The sequence below is a fragment of the Nicotiana tabacum genome, chromosome 3 (assembly GCF_000715075.1).
Source record: "Nicotiana tabacum cultivar K326 chromosome 3, ASM71507v2, whole genome shotgun sequence".
Taxonomy (NCBI): domain Eukaryota; kingdom Viridiplantae; phylum Streptophyta; class Magnoliopsida; order Solanales; family Solanaceae; genus Nicotiana; species Nicotiana tabacum.
The window spans coordinates 38,840,053-38,860,516 of record NC_134082.1 but is presented as its reverse complement, the minus strand read 5'-3'; the positions used below and the strand labels follow the sequence as shown (position 1 = coordinate 38,860,516).

General features: G+C 39.2%; 1 long non-coding RNA gene across 3 annotated transcripts; it reads left to right on the top strand.

The window, feature by feature from the left end:
* The first annotated feature begins 243 nt into the window (after nt 1-243).
* LOC142179415 (uncharacterized) lies at nt 244-1,918 on the top strand. Of its 3 annotated transcripts, none has more exons than XR_012707475.1 (4): nt 244-768; nt 858-1,087; nt 1,222-1,687; nt 1,759-1,918. It is a non-coding gene; the product is annotated as an uncharacterized LOC142179415 (long non-coding RNA). The 3 variants fall into 3 exon arrangements; XR_012707476.1 differs by having other exon boundaries at nt 247-768; nt 1,222-1,652; XR_012707474.1 differs by having other exon boundaries at nt 248-768; nt 1,222-1,918.
* The last annotated feature ends 18,546 nt before the right edge of the window (nt 1,919-20,464 follow it).

The following is a 20,464-nucleotide window of genomic DNA, read 5'->3' as shown; positions in this document are numbered from 1 at the left end:
CACATAAGTAATTTTAGTCCAAAACAAACTTGGCCGACTTTCCTTTAATGAAAATAAAGGGATGAACTTAAATTTATTAAGTCAAAACTCATTTTATGTAAGACCAAGTAAAGATTAGCAAATTTGGTAGGAATTCTCCTCCACTTTTTGAAGCAAGATCACTTTCCTTTTAACTTCCCCGATTCATAATTGCCTCAGATTCATTTTTATTACTTTGTAAGGCTTCCCAAATCGTGATCAATAAGGAGTTACTCTTTCCTTGAAAGGAAAATTCTTGTAGGTCAAGAAAACACAACCTCCTTGAAAACGCTATAAATAGAGTTGTTCCCCTGGAATTCTTCATCAAAACTTCCTGCAATTTTCTTTGTTTTTCGCGAGCAAGAGTCTTAGCTTGAGAAAATTATTGAACACTTTTGGCATCTTTCTTTCCTACGTTTGCAATGGTTTCTTTATCCTATTCTTTTGTAAACCATCGGCTTCAATGATTTTACAAGAGGAATATGCACTTCTCATGACTAATATCCATAGCCTCATGAAGGGGAGTATGTAATTACTTGCCATGGTTGCAAAACAATGTTTCAAACTGACGATTTTCTTCTTTGTTGCAGAAGCTGTCCGGGACTGCCAGCTTTGCGTGTCTGCGAAAAACAATTCATATCTCATTGTAGGAGCCTCGAAAATGCGAGCCATTTGATTTTCCAAAAACTAGACACGAAGTTCTGCAACATATAAAAGTTTTGAAGTAAAATTCGCTTTCTATTATCTCAGGTAAATTCTTAAATCTTCACTTCAGATTCTGTTGTGCTCGATTTCCAGCATTGCGCGCCTTCACCAAAAAAATTCATGTCTTCGTGTAGGAACGTCGAAATCATGAGCGATTTGCATCGATGGAAACTAGACTTTCAGAGCAACGACATGTGTAAGGATCACAATCAGATTATCCCTAGGTCTTCCCAGATACTTTTCAGAATTCAAGAAATAAGTTTCGGCATTCTGGCTCGTTCAGCTTTGCGCACTCTAATCAAAAAATTCATATCTCGAGATGGGAGCGTCAGAATCGCAATCCGCTTGATCCTGCGAAAACCAGGTTTGCAGACCTATATTCACGCCAAAGATGGAAGCTTGGAAAATTTTAGAACGACCCACACAGTATTTTGAAGTCGACACTACAATTTGCACATTGTGACTTGGGCAGCATATTCCTTTTTTTTTTTTTTGCAGCTTCAACGAGAGAAAGCTTTGGGCGTCCCCATCCTTGGTACTTTGGCGATAGAAGTAGATGAAGGATCTCTTTTTCAGCCTTTGGCGGGAAAGTCCGTGGAGCACCCCTCACCTTTAGGTTTTGGTGAAAAAGCAATACGACAAAGAACTATTCATGACATCCATCCGCCCTTGAATTTGGCTTCTACAAGCAATCATCGGGAAAATCTACCTTTCTGGTCGAGGCTTCGATAAACAACACCTTGGTGCATCCACCTTTCTGGTCAAGGTTTTGGCGGACAACAAGTTGGTGCATCCACCTTTCTGGTCAAGGTTTTGGCGGACAACAAGTTGGTGCATCCATCCTTTTCATCGAGCTTAACAATCATTTAGGCGTCCAACTTCCGCCTTCATGATTATGGCTTATCCTCCATCTCTACCTTAGAAAGAAGGTTCATGCGTCCTCTTCTTGCCGTTTGGTGAAGATGTACTATACATTGCGTGTTCTCCATCCCAGATCATGCAAAGAAGTAGATGATCAATACTTTTTTTTTGTAGGTAAAGAGATTCATGGAACATTCTATCCATTGAGTCTTGGCATGGATGACTTCTTACAACTTAGTGAAGAAACTCATGGAGCATCCTTCTTAAGACTTTGACGGAATAATCTGTGGAGCATACATCCTTCAAGGAGAAGTGCATGTCACAATGTTCACTATCTGCATTAGTGCGTCGCGTCGTTTACACTGATACTTGTTGCTGAGTTAAAGCTCTATGTCACTTGGCACCGATTAACATAATCAAAAGCTTCGTGCCATTCACTACTAGAAATACGGGAAAAAGCGACCAAAAATTAGCGAGCAAATTTGGTCTGTCAAGAAAAGCGATCAAAGTTGGTCGCCAAACTGCCGAAAATAATAAAAAAATATTTGAAATATATTAGCGACCAAAGTTGGTCTCTATTTGGCCGCAAATTTAGTCAAATTGTTGACTGGACTGGTCAGACTTGCTTGGTCAAATATATACTGAGATTAGCGACCAATATTGGTCGCTAAAGTGGGACCCACATTAAATTTGTTAATAATTTTATTATTATTTTATAAAACTTATAAAATATAAATATATATAATTTAAAACTTGCAACCAACGTTGGTCGCTAATTGAAGGATAAACTGGTAGCGACCAACATTGGTCGCTAACATGGGACCCAGTTATAATATTTTAATAAATATATATTTATTTAAAAAAATTAAAATATAAATAAATATAATTCAAACGCTAGCGACCAACGTTGGTCACTTAATGAAATAGAGACCAACGTTAGTCGCCAATGTGGGACCCATTTCTAACGATTAATAATTTTTATTATTAATTTAAATATTATATAAAATATAAATAAATCTAATTAAAATTTAGTGACCAAATTTGGTCTCTAAATTAAATTCATGTACTGTTAGTGACCAACTTTGGTCGCTAAATTAAATTCATTTACAGTTAGCAACCAAAGTTGGTCTCTATATGGTCAAAATTAGAAATCACTTTTGTATTTACTATGTTAATAATATAAATGTAAGTCGTTAACACTTTTGTAATACAAGGGATGAATAGTACTACGAAGCGAGCGTGTGTGTCTATATATATAATATATATATATATATATATATATATATATATATATATATATATATATACTTACGCTATATACTATGCACTAAGTATAAGTGTATTAGGTAATACTGTATCGAATATAGCTTATATATATAATATATGTACTTACGCTATACTATGCACTAAGTATAAGTGTATTAGGTAATACTGTATCGAATATAGCTTATATATATATAATATATGTACTTACGCTATACTATGCACTAAGTATAAGTGCACTAAGTATAAGTGTATTAGGTAATACTGTATCGAATATAACTTATATTTATATAATATATGTACTTACGCTATACACTATGCACTAAATATAAGTGTATTAGGTAATACTATATCGAATACAGCTTATATATATATAAAATATGTATTTACGCTATACTATGCACTAATTATAAGTGTATTAGGTAATACTGTATCGAATACAGCTTATATATATATAATATATGTACTTACGCTATACTATGCACTAAGTATAAGTGTATTAGGTAATACTGTATTGAATACAACTTATATATCTATATAATATATGTACTTATGCTATATACTATGCACTAAGTATAAGTGTATTAGGTAATACTGTATCGAATACAGCTTATATATATAATATATGTACTTACGCTACACTATGAACTAAGTATAAGTGTATTAGGTAATACTATATCGAATACAGCTTATATATATATAATATATGTACTTACGCTATACTATGCACTAAGTATAAGTGTATTAGGTAATACTATATCGAATACAGCTTATATATATATAATATATGTATTTACGCTATACTATGCACTAAGTATAAGTGTATTAGGTAATACTGTATCGAATACAGCTTATATATATAATATATGTACTTACGCTATACTATGCACTAAGTATAAGTGTATTAGGTAATACTGTATCGAATACAGCTTATATATATAATATATGTACTTACGCTATACTATGCACTAAGTATAAGTGTATTAGGTAATACTATATCGAATACAGCTTATATATATAATATATATGTATTTACGCTATACTATGCACTAAGTATAAGTGTATTAGGTAATACTGTATCGAATATAGCTTATATATATAATATATATACTTACGCTATACTATGCACTAAGTATAAGTGTATTAGGTAATACTGTATCGAATATAGCTTATATATATACTATATATACTTACGCTATACTATGTATATATATATATATATATATATATATATATATATATATATATGTATTTACGCTATACTATGCACTAAGTATAAGTGTATTAGGTAATACTGTATCGAATACAACTTATATATATAATATATGTACTTACGCTATACTATGCACTAAGTATAAGTGTATTAGGTAATACTGTATCGAATACAACTTATATATATATATAATATATGTACTTACGCTATACTATGCACTAAGTATAAGTGTATTACGTAATACTGTATCGAATACAGCTTATATATTAGGTAATACTGTATCGAATACAGCTTATATATATATATAATATATGTACTTACGCTATACTATGCACTAAGTATAAGTGTATTAGGTAATACTGTATCGAATACAACTTATATATATATATATATATATATATATATATATATATATAATATATGTACTTACGCTATACTATGCACTAAGTATAAGTGTATTAGGTAATATTGTATCGAATACAGCTTATATATATATATATATAATATATGTACTTACGCTATACTATGCACTAAGTATAAGTGTATTAGGTAATACCGTATCGAATATAGCTTATATATATATATAATATACATACTTACGCTATACTATGCACTAAGTATAGACTGTTTGACCAAAATAGCGACCAACGTTGGTCGCCATTTTTGACCGTTTGACCAAAAGGCGACCAAAGTTGGTTGCTTTTGTAGGATATAAATATATATATATATATATATATATATATATATATATATATATATATATATATATATATATATATATATATATATATGAAGAGGAAAATAATTATTTTATTTATTTATTTTCAGATATAGCGACCAACGTTGGTCGCTATTTTGGTCAAACAGTCAAAAATAATTTGGCTACCAAAATAGCGACCAAGTTTGGTCGCTATTTTTTTTAACAGGAGCCAAGACGGGTTTCAGGTCCATTCTTTCAAAATTATTCCCCAAATTAAAATCTTTCTCCTCTAACACTCAAAACCCCTTCCCCCCTCCGACTTCCAGCAGCAGCGACGCCCCCGCCACCGGCGACCCCTGACGGCAGCAGCAAATTCCGGCGACCTCCACTCCCAAGGTTAGTTTCTCTCTCCTTTCTTTTATTTTTCCGAAAAACCGTGATTTTAGGGGTTCAATTCCAATATATTAGGGTTCAAAGTTATATATTATTTGTTCAACTATGTTTAGTTCAAAGTTAATTCCATGTTAGGGTTTCATTTCTCCATGTTAGGGTTCAATTTCTCCATGTTAGGGTTCAATTTCTCCATGTTATATATTATTTGCAATTTTTAGGGTTCTTATTAATACTTTTAGGGTTCAAATAAATTAACTATTTAGGTAGACTAATTTATATATGGGGTTAAATTTCATTTTATGAAGCAACAATAATAGGATATGAATTGGACTTTTAGTTAACTAAAAAAAGATTAGGCTATGAATTAACTAATTTAATTTGTTCTTGATTTATTTAAATAGATGGAACATCGTTCTTGGATGTACAATAGGAATTATCCTAATTGGCGGGGATTGCGGGAGGATTTTGTAGAAGGGGTTGAGGACTTTATTAGACATGCAATGTCACTTCCGCCATACATAAAAGAAGTAGTAATTAGGTGCCCTTGTGTTAAGTGCGACTGTATGAAGTTTGGAAAACCGGAGGAAGTTAAGGTTCATCTTTATATGGTAGGGTTTATACCGAATTACTTTGTGTGGACTAATCATGGAGAGATGGATGGTAGCCATGATATTTCATAACATGGTTGTTGGTGAAAGTAGTAGGTCGAGGGAGAATAGAAATAGTGATTCCAGAATTCATGATATGGTTGCGAATGCTTTTGGAATGCACTTTGGGGATGAGCTCAACGAAAATGTTGAACAAACTCCTAATGATGAAGCAAGACATTTTTATGAACAGTTAGAGGAAGCTAGTCGTCCACTACGTGAAGGACGTCCGCACTCTGAGTTGTCTGTTGCAGTTAGATTACTAAGTATCAAATCTGATTGGAATATTTCTCAAGCAGCCATGGATTCTTTCATTGACCTTATGCGTGAACTAGTTGACGAGGAAATCGAATTACCTGGTGATTTCTATAAGGCAAAGAGATTAGTTTCTAAGTTAGGACTTTCGTCAATGAGAATTGATTGTTGTGAAGATGGTTGCATGTTATATTATAAAGATGATGCAAATTTAAGCAGTTGTAAATTTTGCGGAAAGTCTCGTTTCAAGAGGCTTTCCAGCGGGAAGATGGTCGCTATCAAGGCGATGCATTATTTACCTCTTATACCTAGGCTAAAGAGGTTATATGCGTCGATGAGTTCTGCTCCTCATATGAGATGGCACTTTGAAAATAGAAGATCACATGGTGTTATGTGCCATCCTTCAGATGGACAAGCTTGGAAGCACTTTGATAGGACATATCCATGTTTTTCTAGTGAACCAAGGAACATTCGGTTAGGTCTGTGTGCGGATGGCTTCACGCCTTTTTCTGTATCTGCGACACCGTATTCATGTTGGCCTGTATTTCTTACACCTTATAATATACCACCCGAGTTGTGCATGACTAGTCCATATATATTCTTAAATTGTATTATCCCCGGTCCACGTAATCTGAAAAGTTTGATAGATGTATATTTGCAACCTTTGATTGATGAGCTAAAACAATTGTGGTACGATGGTGTTGAAACATATGACATATCAACCAAGCAGAATTTCAATTTGCGTGTTAATTTAATGTGGACAATTAATAATTTTCCTGCATATGGAATGTTGTCTGGGTGGATGACTGCTGGGAAGCTAGCTTGTCCTTACTGCATGGAAAATAGTAAAGCATTCACTTTGAAACATGGCCGAAAGCAATCATGGTTTGATTGTCATCGTCAATTCTTGCCTGAGGGTCATGAGTTTAGAAGGATGAAAAATGCTTTCAAAAAGAATAAACTGGAATATGATTATCCACCTCCGATACTTTCAGGTGATGAAATTTGGGAGAGGGTCCAGAACTTCAGTAAAGTTACTGAAGTTCCACCGCATAGATTCCTCGGATACGGTGTTACTCATAATTGGACCAAACAGAATATATTTTGGGAGTTGCCTTATTGGAAGGATAATCTTCTCCGTCACAACCTTGATGTCATGCATATTGAGAAGAATTATTTTGACAATTTGTCAACACAGTAATGGATGTTAAAGGTAAGACAAAGGATAACCCGAAGGCTAGAATGGACTTACAAGAATATTGTAGGCGGCCTGAATTACACTTGCAGACAACAAACAATGGTAAGTTATTCAAGCCCAAAGCAAGTTACACATTCACTTTGGAGGAAAGATGGCAGATTTGTGATTGGGTAACGAAATTAAAGATGTCTGAGGGTTATGCGTCAAATTTTGAGAAAAAAGTTGATATGGAGGTAGGGAAGTTGAGCCATTTGAAAAGTCATGACTGTCATGTTTTCATGGAGACCTTAGTGCCTATTGCATTTTTTGGTTTGGCTGAAAGAATCTGGAAACCCATCACTGAGATTAGTTTATTTTCCAAAGACTTGTGTTCTTCCACATTAAGGGAAGAAAACCTACGCCGGATGGATCAGAACATTCGTGTAACTTCGGGTAAGATGGAAAAGATATTTCCATGTGGGTTTTTTGATGTGATGGAACACCTGTCACACCTCCTTTTTGCGCGCCCGCCCCGAAGGGTAAATGCGCGAGGGAGTTTTTCCAATTTAAGTGACAATATTCGAAATGGGATTATTTATTTAATTCAGAGTCGCCACTTGGGAAAGGTTTGGCTTTTGGTGTCCCAAGTCACAGATTTATCTTGCATCCCAAATCGAGGAAAATATTCGACTTTCCAAATGAAGTCTGCGAACCAGAAATTCTAAGTAAGGAATTCTGTTGACCCAAGGGAAGGTGTTAGGCACCCTCGAATCTCGTGGTTCTAGCACGGTCGCTTAAATTGTTATAATGGCTAAATATCTGATTTAAATACATGTTGTGACTTACGTGCTTTTATTAAGTTTAAACCGCTTTTATTATTATAATTTATTTTTTATGGAATTGTAATGTCGTGAAAATGCATCTCGAACCACGTCACAATCAATGCACCCGTAGTTGTTAACACATTTCGACTCCGTTGAGATTTGAATTTGGGTCACATAAATGCGCACCCGAATTTAAGGATGTAATTTGATTACATCGTGCCTAAAGAGTCTGACGCGTTATTATCTTTGGGGAAGATAGTGAGATTCACTAAATAGTCATTCCCAAATTCTAAGTATTTATTATGATCGATTATTTAGGGCCCCGCGATTTGCGTTTTATTTGGCGAGGCTCGTCTCATCTTATGAAGTGGGTGAACCTACAGCGACTACATCTTTATTATGTTCGTCTCTAAGAAATGGAAGAAAGAAAATACATTCTAATTAAATTGCATGCTTGGCCAACTCCGAATTCTTGTTAATTATCTGATTAATTGTTTATGAGACGGGAATTGTTTCGTCCATATTCCATGGGTGAACATGCTTTTAATTTGGTAAAGGGAATTGCATACAAGATTGATGAAATGCTAAATTTACTCCAAACGCTTCTCAAGCTGAATTCAAACTAACCCATTTAAACAATATTAATGGAATTACTTATCAGAGGATGCTACTAATGGTATTCGGAACTTGTCCTATAAACTTCCTAAGCGGGATTAAATAAAGTTGAAACTCAAAAGATTAAAACTGTATTTCATTTGGCAAGGTTAAAAACCACCCGCCCTACATATTCAAAGCATAACTGGAGAAGGAGTTCGAATTAACAATTACACTAAGTGATTTACACATTCCATGAATTATATAGCTACATCATGTATACTACTAAACAAACCATATATCACAGTTTTAGACCAAAATAGTTTCAATTAAGTACGAGCTCACTAATGTGTTCGCTATTGAGCTACAAATTAAAGAATTACACAATTTTAACAATATTTATAAAGCTGTAAGTAGAGCAGCGACTGATTAAATTCCTTTGCATCTTCATTTCATGCTTTTAACTGTTACATCAGTATGAGATTCAAAGTGTGTACCTGGATGTTGAAGACAACAGAAGAAAAGAATACAGAGAAGTCAGCAACAGCAGCAACAAGAATGGCAGCAACAACAACAAATACAGCAGCAGTGACAGTAACAAAGTGCACCAGGAACAACTCAAACAAAACCCGAAAAGATTTGTGATAACCAGGTAGCAACAAACAGCATGCAAAACTCAAAATGGACTCGAACTCAAACCAAGGTTGGACCAGTAGATTGCATAGGAAGTTTCAACGAATTGGAGTCAAACCAAAAAAGAAACAGTATCAACTACTGAGACTTCACACTAAACCAAAGCCTGATGGAATTATGTTGCCAACCAAAACTGAATTTGTTCTCTTTTTAGGACTGTTTTTATCTCTGGAAAAAAAACCCCCCTCTAACTAATCGAGACCCTTCTCCTTTTATAGCCTTGCATCTATATCCTGTTAAACAATTCAAAACCCCCATCACTCCTCTTGTTTTTCCACTCCCAGATAAAATAAAAGCCCCCTCCCATGATATTCCCCTGACAGCCTCTTTCTCATTATTATAAGGACTTATCTCTTATTATTTTAAATAGGTATGGGCAGCAGGAGTATGTCTTGACAGCACATGCTGTCCATTACACTGCAATGCACATGCTGCCCAAGTTTGAAAATGAATAAACAATGCCATCAATTAAACTAAAATCTGAGACCTATCCTAGACTGCAGCTATAAATCAATCCTTAAATGTTTTTTTGATTTAGCTAACAATGACAATAAACAAACTAAGCTGATTCACAATGCTTCAGTAAATCAAAATAGCATGAGTCGAATTGCTATCACTCCAAATGAAACTAATTGACGACATATATCGACTCGACTATACTAATTATAATACAGGACAAGCAGTCGACCAAACAAACAACACAAAATAAGGCATAAACTGTTCTTGACAATTTTGCACGATACAGGGGAAACCCAGGCATTATTGATTCGACGATGTTAATCACATTGAAATATGTATACTACGATACGGATTCAACATAACAGAATAAACAATCGACCAAATAAAAGGTCTTATGGAGATGAAGAACAACTGACAACAGAAATCCTAAAATAAACAAACAAACTAAATAAACATGCCAATAAACTAAAACAAACGTTTAAAACAACAATGGAAAAGAACAAAGGAACTCACTCTGAAAGCTTAACAATAGTCGACTCCCAGCTTTGACCGAATTTGCCCATTTTGGGGTTGAACAGATCTTAATCAAGGTGTTCTCGACCGAGAACACTTCGATTAGGGTCTATTAGACCCCACCTTTCCATTTAAATCTAAACAGACCCCAAAAATTCTTGTATTCTAGGGTTTGAACCTTCAGATTTGGGGTTTTGGGATTTGTGGGTAGATTCGGACCAAACCAAGCTTGGTTTGGTCACGAGGAATGAGGGATACCTGGTATGAATTTGGGGTAGGTCGGTGTAGATCGAGGTCCGGCTCAAATTTTCAAATGAAGATTCGAGATGGTGGGGGAAGATTCGAGACCCACGGCTGGTGGATCTGTGTTCAGGGGTTCGAGGTGGTCCTAGGGTGCTAAGATGGTGGTCACCGGCGTCCTTGCCGCCGGGTTTATGGTGAGGGGAAAGGGGGGCGGCGCTAGGGTTTCATGGGGTTTGGGTCTGGTGAAGACGACCTAAGGGCTAGGGGGGGTTTGGCTTAGGGCGCGGGGTGAAGGGGGAGGGTTTATATACGGGACGGGGGATTGGATCTCTGGCCATTGGATCATTGGTGATCAACGGCCGTGATCTCTTGACTTAAAGAGACGACACCGTTTGGATTAATGACAGGCCCGAACTGGACCGTTGGATCTGTTTGACCAACGGTTCAGATGGGGGGTGCCAAAAATGGCGTCGTTTCCTTTGTGTCTGGAGCCGGACTGGGTTAGTGAGTTTGGGCCTACTTTTTGGTCCAATTCACTGGCCCAATTCCGTTTTGACTTATTTTCTTATTCCTTCTTTTAATTTTGATTAAAAATAAAATTCCTATTAATTGCAAAATCAAAAATAAAATCACACAAATATTAATTAATACTCAAACAACAATTATCACTCACATTAAACATCCAATTAAGATAAAATCACTTAATGACGAAAAATAGAATAAAAGATGCATATTTTGTGATTTTTCTTTTAAAACCAAATTATGATTTTGATAAATTCCTAATAGTAGAACAAAATCCCATCTTTATGTGCGACATATATATTTTTTGTATTTTCAATTGATAGAACTAAACAATCATAGATAAAAACTACAAAATGACCGGCAAATTTACAAAAATTATACACGAAGACAATTTATTGTTATTTTGATTTCTCTTGGAGTAATTGTCGTGTAAACAAAAATCACGTGCTCACAGCTGCCTCTCTTTGTTCGAAAAACACGAAGAGTTTTCGTGCAAAGATAAAGTGAGCGGGTATGAGCGATTTTGTCTGTTTGACTACTCCGTGTGAAGCACATTTTGAAAGATTTGACCGAATCTTTGCTTCAAAGATTTCCTACATATCCTGGGCTAAACAGGAATCAGGTCAATGTAGTTCGGGAAAACTTGGTAGCTGGGACTACCGTGGGATTGCAATGTTTGTTGTTACTGCTGTTGTTGTTGCCACTACTGCTTACCGACCGCCTTATTACAACCAAAGGAAATTGAAACTGAATTAACTATTTATGCATGTCAACCGCTAGTTACAAGATTCCTATCTATAATTCTTTTGCCACTTGATCTTGGGTCTTAGCTGATACTGCTTGTAGACTTCGATCTGAATCATGATGCTTGCAAGTTGTAGGTGCTTGTTTATTTCTGCGAGATTGACGGAGCTCGGGAATTTGATCAAATTTGGAGCGATCCGCCCTTTGTTTGTTCCAATATCTCGGAACATCTTCTTTTTATCCTTTTCTTTTTTTCTTTATTCTGGATTGAGACTCATCCCGTAGGTCGTTTCGATCCATGCGCCTCGAGGTCAGACCTGCTGAGACAAACAAAACAAACGAACGAAATTTTTCTGCCCCAGTTTCACTAGGAAAATTTCGTGAATTAATCGCCATAACAACTTACAGAATATGATGGGGATTGGAAAACTCTAGTCTACAGAACGCAACTCGGGGATTGGAGTCCTAATGTTGCCATAAGGTAAAAATGCTCAGTTCAGGGTTGGAGCCCTAATGCTGGCTAAATGAAAAATGCTCAGTTCAGGGTTGGAGCCCTAATGCTGGCTAAATAGAAAAATGCTCAGTTCAAGGTTGGAGCCTTAATGCTGGCTAAATGGAAAATACTCAGTTCAGAGTTGGAGCCCTAATGCTGGCTAACAGAAAAATGCTCAGTTCAGGGTTGGATCCCTAATTCTGGCTAAATGTAAAATGCTCAGTTCAGGGTTGGAGACCTAATGCTGGCTAACAGAAAAGTGCTCAGTTCAGGGTTGGAGCCCTAATGCTAGCTAAATGCAAAATGCTCAATTCAGGGTTGAAGCCCTAATGCTGGCTAACAGAAAAGTGCTCAGTTCAGGGTTGGAGCCCTAATGCTGGCTAAATGAGAAATGCTCAGTTCAGGGTTGGAGCCTTAATGCTGGCTAAATGAAAAATGCTCAGTTCAGGGTTGGAGCCCTAATGCTGACTAACAGAAAAGTGCTCAGTTCAGGGTTGGAGCCCTAATGTTGGCTAACAGAAAAAATGCTCAGTTCAGGGTTGGAGCCATAATGCTGGCTAAATGGAAGATGCTCAGTTCAGGGTTGGAGCCCTAATGCTGGCTAACAGAAAAGTGCTCAATTCAGGGTTGGAGCCCTAATGCTGGCTAACAGAAAAAATGCTCAGTTCAGGGTTGGAGCCCTAATGCTGGCTAAATGGAAGATGTTCAGTTTAGGGTTGGAGCCCTAATGCTGGCTAATAGAAAAGTGCTCAGTTCAGGGTTGGAGCCCTAATGCTGGCTAACAGAAAAAATGCTCAGTTCAGGGTTGGAGCCCTAATGCTGGCTAAATGGAAGATGCTCAGTTCAGGGTTGGAGCCCTAATGTTGGCTAACAGAAAAGTGCTCAGTTTAGGGTTGGAGCCCTAATGCTGGCTAACAGAAAAAATGCTCAGTTCTAACTGACCCTCTTTTTTGAGTTTTCTTCTTTTAGTAAAATGTAAAAGAGAATTTTGGGGAAACTTCCCTTTTAAGTGGATTCCTTATTGCCGAGCCGTTTCTTGCACTCATGTATTTCTTTTCTTTTTGGGCGACAACCTGCTTCTTGTACGGTTCCTTTGGGTCACACCTGTTTTAATTTTCCAAACAAAGAACAATTGTCAGTTCGGAAATGGCGGTTGGTTCGGTGACCTTGATTGTTCCAGTTACTTTGTCGCGTCCTTATTTCTGTTGATAAACTTTGCCATTGATTGGATTCACAGGCGAAACCCTTTGGACTACTCAAACTTGCGTTTCCAGATTTTGTGATGATTTGCCTTGTAAGGCTTTGGTTTTATCCATCCCGTTCTGCTTGGGGATTTTCAGTGAGATTTTTATTGGGGAGACTCTGTGGGGATTTGTACAAGGCAGACTCGTTGGGGATTAGCAAGGGCAGACTCTTTGGGGAATTTTTACAGAGGGAGGCTCTGTGGGGATTTTTACAAAGGGAGGCCCTGTGGGGATTTGTACAAAGGGAGACCCTGTGGGGATTTGTGTGTATGTGTGGCTTTACTTCGAATGCAGCCAACATCATGATCCATCGGGTTTGGACAAACGTCCCACTGAAGCGGGGTATTTTCTTCTTACGAAGCGGAACTCCGTGAAACCGGTCCTGCCACCTATTCTTTCCCGTATATCTGGAACTTGGGGTTAAAAATGAAAGGGATTCAAAGAAAAGTAAAACAAAAAATGAAGAAAGCAAATTTTAGAAGAGAAGTGTCTCTTTCGGGACAGGAAGGACTTATCTGATGGAAACATGCTGGCTTTAAATTGACATGACATGCTTTTTGGACTGGACGCCTGACCTTCAATGAACTTGCATTTCCTCATGAACCAAAATGGATCTATGTTTCCAAACCAGTGGAACTTTGCCAAGACTTCCTGAGGTGGAGTCATCCTTTCGGCCGACAGCTCCCTTTGCGGGTTTTCGCTAGTTGACCTCTCTCATTTCTCTTCTTGTTGTCGCTTGATAGCACTCTTTGCGAGTTTTTACTAAACAAGCTCTCTCATTTTTGGTTTCTCTACTCCTGTCCCCTTAAGGTGCCCGAAGGTTTTCACCGACAAGACTCTCTCGTTTTATTTCTCTCAATTCTGAATGTACCGGCCTCCAATCATGATATTTCTTGGCTCCCCCTACCTTTGGTAATTGATCCGAAAGACTTGTGCTTGGTAAAGAATGGTAGATGAAACTACAACTTTAAGCCGTTTGGTGTGCCCCGGTTTCAATTTCAGGGTAAATGGGATTTATTTTCAAGGTAAATGGGATTTATTTTTGGTGTGACTGAACCTCAAAGAGAGGCTGCCAACGTATCCTTTCGGAATCAAGTCAGACGTAGTTCAGGCCTCATCAATGTTTTGTTTTTGTTTGTTTGTTTGTTTTTCCTTTTTTTTTTGATAGGTAGACAAATAAATGTAGCCGGCTCAAAGGGCTTGTAGAGAGAGTTGATAGTGTTTGGGGTAGTGGGAATAAAACCTTCGTCATTTCAAAATGTGTCAAGACCAACTGGAGTATAACTCAGACATAGTACCTTTTGACTGCATCCGCATTCACTGCTGTTTCAGGATCATTTCCTTCGATATCACCCAGATACAACGCTCCTCTCGGCAATATCTTCCTGATGATGTATGGGCCTTTCCAATTTGGAGCAAATTTTCCTTTCGCTTCCTAGTGATGGGGCAGAATGCGCCTCAATACCAGTTGACCCACTTCAAAATTCCTGGGTTGGACTTTCTTGTTGTAAGCACGGGCCATTCTTCGTTGGTACAATTGCCCGTGACAAACCGCAGCCATTCGTTTCTTGTCAATCAAAGTCAACTGCTCCAATCGAGTCTTAACCCACTCGCTATCTTCAATTTCTGCTTCGACAATGGTTCGGAGCAAAGGAATTTCTACCTCTGCTGGTATCACAGCCTCGGTCCCATAAACCAAAAGATAAGGGGTTGCTCCTACTGACGTGCGTACCGTAGTGCGATATCCCAACAATGCAAAGGGTAACTGTTCATGCCACTGTCGGGAACTCTGGATCGTCTTCCTCAAAATCTTCTTGATGTTCTTGTTTGCTGCTTCCACAGCGCCATTGGCCTTGGGCCAATAAGGAGTGGAATTCCTATGCGTTATTTTGAACTGCTCGCATACATCTCCCATCAAGTGACTATTCAGGTTTGTTGCGTTATCTGTGATGATAGTTGCAGGAATACTGAAACGACAGATAAGATTTGAATGTATGAAATCCACTACAACCTTTTTAGTGAACGACTTGAGAGTGACAACTTCCACCCATTTTGTAAAGTAGTCGATAGCAACCAATATAAATCTATGTCCATTTGAGGCCTTCGGCTCGATTGGACCAATGACGTCCATGCCCCAGGCAACAGATGGCCAAGGCGCAGACATGGGATGCAATTCCGTGGGAGGTGCATGAATCAAATCACCGTGCACCTGACACTGATGACACTTTCGAACGAAGCTGAAACAGTCCTTTTCCATGGTCATCCAGTAATAACCTTCTCGGAGGATTTTCTTTTCCAAAACATACCCGTTCATGTGGGGCCCGCACACTCCTGCATGTACTTCGTGCATGATCCTTCCCGCCTCCTCGGCGTCAACACATCTTAGCATATTGAGGTTCGGGGTCCTTTTATACAATACCTCGCCGCTCAAAAAGAAACCTCCTACATGCCGCCTAATAGTCCTCTTCTGATCTCCGGTAGCATGTTCGGGGTATTCTTGTGTCTTTAAGAACCTCTTGATATCATGGTACCATGGCGGTGTACTCGATCCTGCCTCGATTGCGTTGCAGTAACCGTGTCTTTCCCTGATTTGGATTTCCAAAGGATCGACGTGGGCGTTACTTGGGTAGGGTAGCATTGAAGCCAAGGTAGCAAGTACATCCGCTAGTTCATTGTGACACCGCGGGATATACCTGAACTCTATTGATTTAAAATGCTTGCCGAGATCCTCCACGTGCTGTCGGTAAGGAATAAGCTTGATATCCCGAGTTTCCCATTCACCTTGGGCTTGCCAGATAATCAGGTCAGAATCTCCCATAATCAATAAATCTTCAACATCCTGATCGATCGCCATATGCATGTCCATGATGCAGGCTTCATATTCAGCTGTATTGTTCGTGCAAAAGAAGCGCAGTCTAGCTGTAGCAGGATAGTGCTGACCAGATGGTGAGATCAAAATTGCCCCAATTCCTACACCTTTGGCATTTATGGCCCCATCAAAGAACATCTTCCAAACATGAGTGTTTTCCGAGACTACTTCTACGGTGTTTATTTCTTCATATGGAAAATAAGTACTCAACGGTTGGTATTCTTCATCAACCGGGTTTTCGGCCAAATGATCTGCTAACGCCTGGGCTTTCATTGTCGTGCGGGTGACATAGACTACGTCAAATTCAGTGAGCAAGATTTGCCACTTGGCCAGTCTTCCAGTAGGCATTGGTTTCTGAAATATATACTTCAAAGGATCTAGCCTGCTTATGAGGTAAGTAGTGTGAGCTTGGAGATAATGTGTCAAATTTTGAGCAACCCACGTCAAAGCACAACACATTCTTTCTAGCAGAGTGTACTTGGCCTCGTAGCCGGTGAATTTCTTACTCAAGTATTAGATCGCTTGTTCCTTCTTTCCGGTTATGTCATGTTGCCCGAGGACGCAACCGAAAGAATTTTCCAAGACTGTCAGATACAAGAACAGTGGCCTCTCTGGCTCTGGCGGGACCAAAACTGGGGGATTTGAAAGATATTCTTTGATTTTGTCAAACGCTTCTTGACACTCAGCCGTCCATTTGATCGCTGCATCTTTCCTCAATAGCTTAAATATGGGCTCACACGTGCTCGTCAGCTGGGCAATGAATCGACTGATATAGTTTAACCTGCCCAACAGACTCATCACGTCTTTCTTCGTTCTTGGGGGAGGTAGATCTCTGATAGATTTTATCTTTGTTGGATCTAATTCGATACCTCTCCTGCTTACTATGAAACCCAAAAGCTTGCCCGATGGGACTCCGAAAGCGCATTTGGCTGGGTTCAGCTTCAAGTCGTACTTCCTCAGTCTCTCGAAGAATTTCCTCAAGTCTTGGATATGATTGTCCCGCGTCCTGGACTTGACTATCACGTCGTCCACATACACCTCTATTTCTTGATGCATCATGTCATGAAAAATGGCAGTCATGGCCCTCATGTAAGTTGCCCCAGCATTCTTCAGACCAAACGGCATAACCCGATAACAGTAAGTGCCCCAAGGTGTAGTGAAAGCAGTCTTCTCGGCGTCTTCTTCATCCATCAACACCTAATGATACCCAGCGTAACAATCTACGAAAGACTGTATCTCATGTTTGGCGCAATTATCAACAAGGATGTGGATGTTGGGCAATGGGAAATTGTCTTTGGGACTCGCCCTATTCAAGTCTCGATAATCCACACATACCCGAGTTTTCCCATCTTTTTTCGGCACTGGAACTACATTCGCCAACCATGTGGTGTACTAGACTACCCGAATTACTCCCGTTTTCAGCTGCTTGGTGATCTCTTCTTTAATTTTGTCACTGACATCAGTTTTGAACTTTCTTTGCTTTTGTTGAACTGGAGGACAATCAGGGTGGATTGGCAATTTATGCACCACCAGATCAACACCTAGTCCTGGCATGTCATCGTATGACCAAGCAAACACATCTTTAAATTCAAAAAGGAGTTGAATTATCGCGTCTCGCGTTTTCTCGTCCGTGTGAATGCTTATTTTGGTCTCTCGGATTTCTTCAGGAGTTCCCAAATTAACCGGTTCAGTGTCATTCAGATTCGGCTTAGGTTTATTCTCAAAGTGTTCCAATTCTCGATTTATTTCCCTAAAAGCCTCTTCTTCGTCATATTCTGGTTCTTGGTTCATTATTTCACAATTAAATAGCTCGTTGTGATCTGGGCGTGAAGTCCGCAAGCATGTCATATTATTTAAAGCCGCATTATTATAACTGAAAGAAAAGATAAAGGAAAAATAACAAAAATCAGAACAAAGGAAAAATGAAAAGACAATGATTTTTATTTTCTTGGAATTTGGAAGATAATAATGTTTATAACTCAGGAATTCAAAACAACAATTGAAGGGAAAAACATCCAAGTTATATCCTGGGGATAACTCGTGATGCAGGAAGGGTGGCAGGACAGGTCTACCCGGACTCCTGTCTAGTAAGGAATGGCGTGGCCTCCCAGTTTCGAAGCATGGCGTTTGGTCCCACATATAGCATATCAGCGGCTTGTGCCTTCTCCTGGTTGAACCATGTGAGCTTCGTAGAGCATTTCTCTCATTTCCCCACATATCTCCTCGATCTCTTCGGCCGTGAAAACCTCATCGTCTTCTTCTTCGGTGTATTTTGGTCCGACGAAAGTTTCATATAAATCCGGCAATGGCCGAGGCAGTTTCCAACCCTCATTTTTCCTCTTCTTTGCCCACTCTTCATCTTTTGGAGTGGGTTGAAAACCTATCCCAAAATGTTTCTTGGTGGAAGGCAAGGTGATGGGTTCCGTTATTCCTTGCAATGTTCGTCCGAGCCCTTTCCCTGGCCTGAATCCATGCTGGATCATCTCTTTAGCCACCATGATTGAGGCGTTAGACAAGAAAGGTTGGGGGCAAGGTCTTCCCTCTTCATACTGCTCTGCTAGCACAACTTCGAAAGCCTGATAAACCTTGTGCTCGCTCCCTTCCCTTGGTTCAAGATATGGGATGGATGGGTCCCGATAAATAGACTGTTCGTCTTCTCCGTGGACCACAATTTCCCGGTCTTCGTACTCAAACTTCACCATTTGGTGAAAAGTGGAAGGTACAGCCCCTGCCGCATGAATCCAAGGTCTGCCGAGGAGAAAATTGTAAAACGTATCCATGTCAAGCACCTGGAAAGTTATTTCAAACTCTACTGGTTCTATAGTCAACACCAAGTCTATTTCCCCGAGGGTGTCCCTCTTGACACCATCAAAAGCCCTTACGCAGACATTATTGGGGCGGATTCTTCCGGTCCCAATTTCCATTCTCTGTAGCGTAGAGAGCGGACAAATGTCAACACCTGAACCTCCATCCAACATTACCCGCTTGATGTAGTAGTCTTTGCATTTAACTGTCAGATGTAAGGCTTTGTTGTGAGTTGTTCCCTCTGGAGGTAAGTCGTTCTTGCTGAAAGAAACCTGGTTAACGGCGAATAACCTTTCCGTCATTCGTTCCAGTTGTTCGACTGAGGTTTCAACTAGTACGTATGCTTCGTTCAGGGTCTTGAGAAAGATCTTTTGGTGTTCAGCCGACCTCATCAGCAGAGATAGCCTGGACACTTGCTCAGGGCACTTGCGTAGTTGATCTACCACTTCGTAGTCTGGCATTTTCATCCTTTGGAAGAAAACTTCCGCTTCTTCAATGCTTACAGGCTTCTTTGGTGGGAAGCGTCTCCGTGTGGCATTGTTTAACTCTTGAGTGTTCGAATACCTTCCAATGAAAGTATTTTCCGGAAGTTCTCCCGTGACTTCTCTACCTTTGTACGTAACCAACGTCCTTTGATAGTTCCACGGTACTGTGGACGGGTTTGTCATTGGCTTTTGTGGCACGCGTCCGATAACCACTGGCTCATTCAGCCGAGGTGGTTGAATCGTCCCCCGGACCACATAGGCCCCTTTTGGTACGTACATTGGTTTTGCCCTTTTGACTTTGAAACTCTGCAGTTTCTCTGCTCGACCTCGTGGAACGTAAAGAACTTCATTCCTTACAGGCAACATCGTTACTGTCTTTTTCTCCACCTTCTCTTCGGGCTCGCCCTTGACAATACTGACCTTCTTTTCCCCTTTCTCTAGCTTCGGGGTGGTTTTAGGCCTTTTCCCTGCATCGACGATGGCAATTATAGCTTTTAAAGCAGGATCAAATTCTTTGTCCTCGCAGATCATTCCAATCAGCGGCCCACTATTGTGAGCAGGCAACGGATTGTTAGTCATATTTGGGACCTCCTCGTCCCTTAGTACTATTTTCCCTTGCTCTATTAAATTCTCGACCACCCTTCTCAAGGCCTAGCAGTCATTTGTATCGTGCCCTTCCGCTCCTGAATGATAGGCGCACCTAACACCGGCTTTGTAAGTAGGTGATGCCGGATTGTGCCTTGT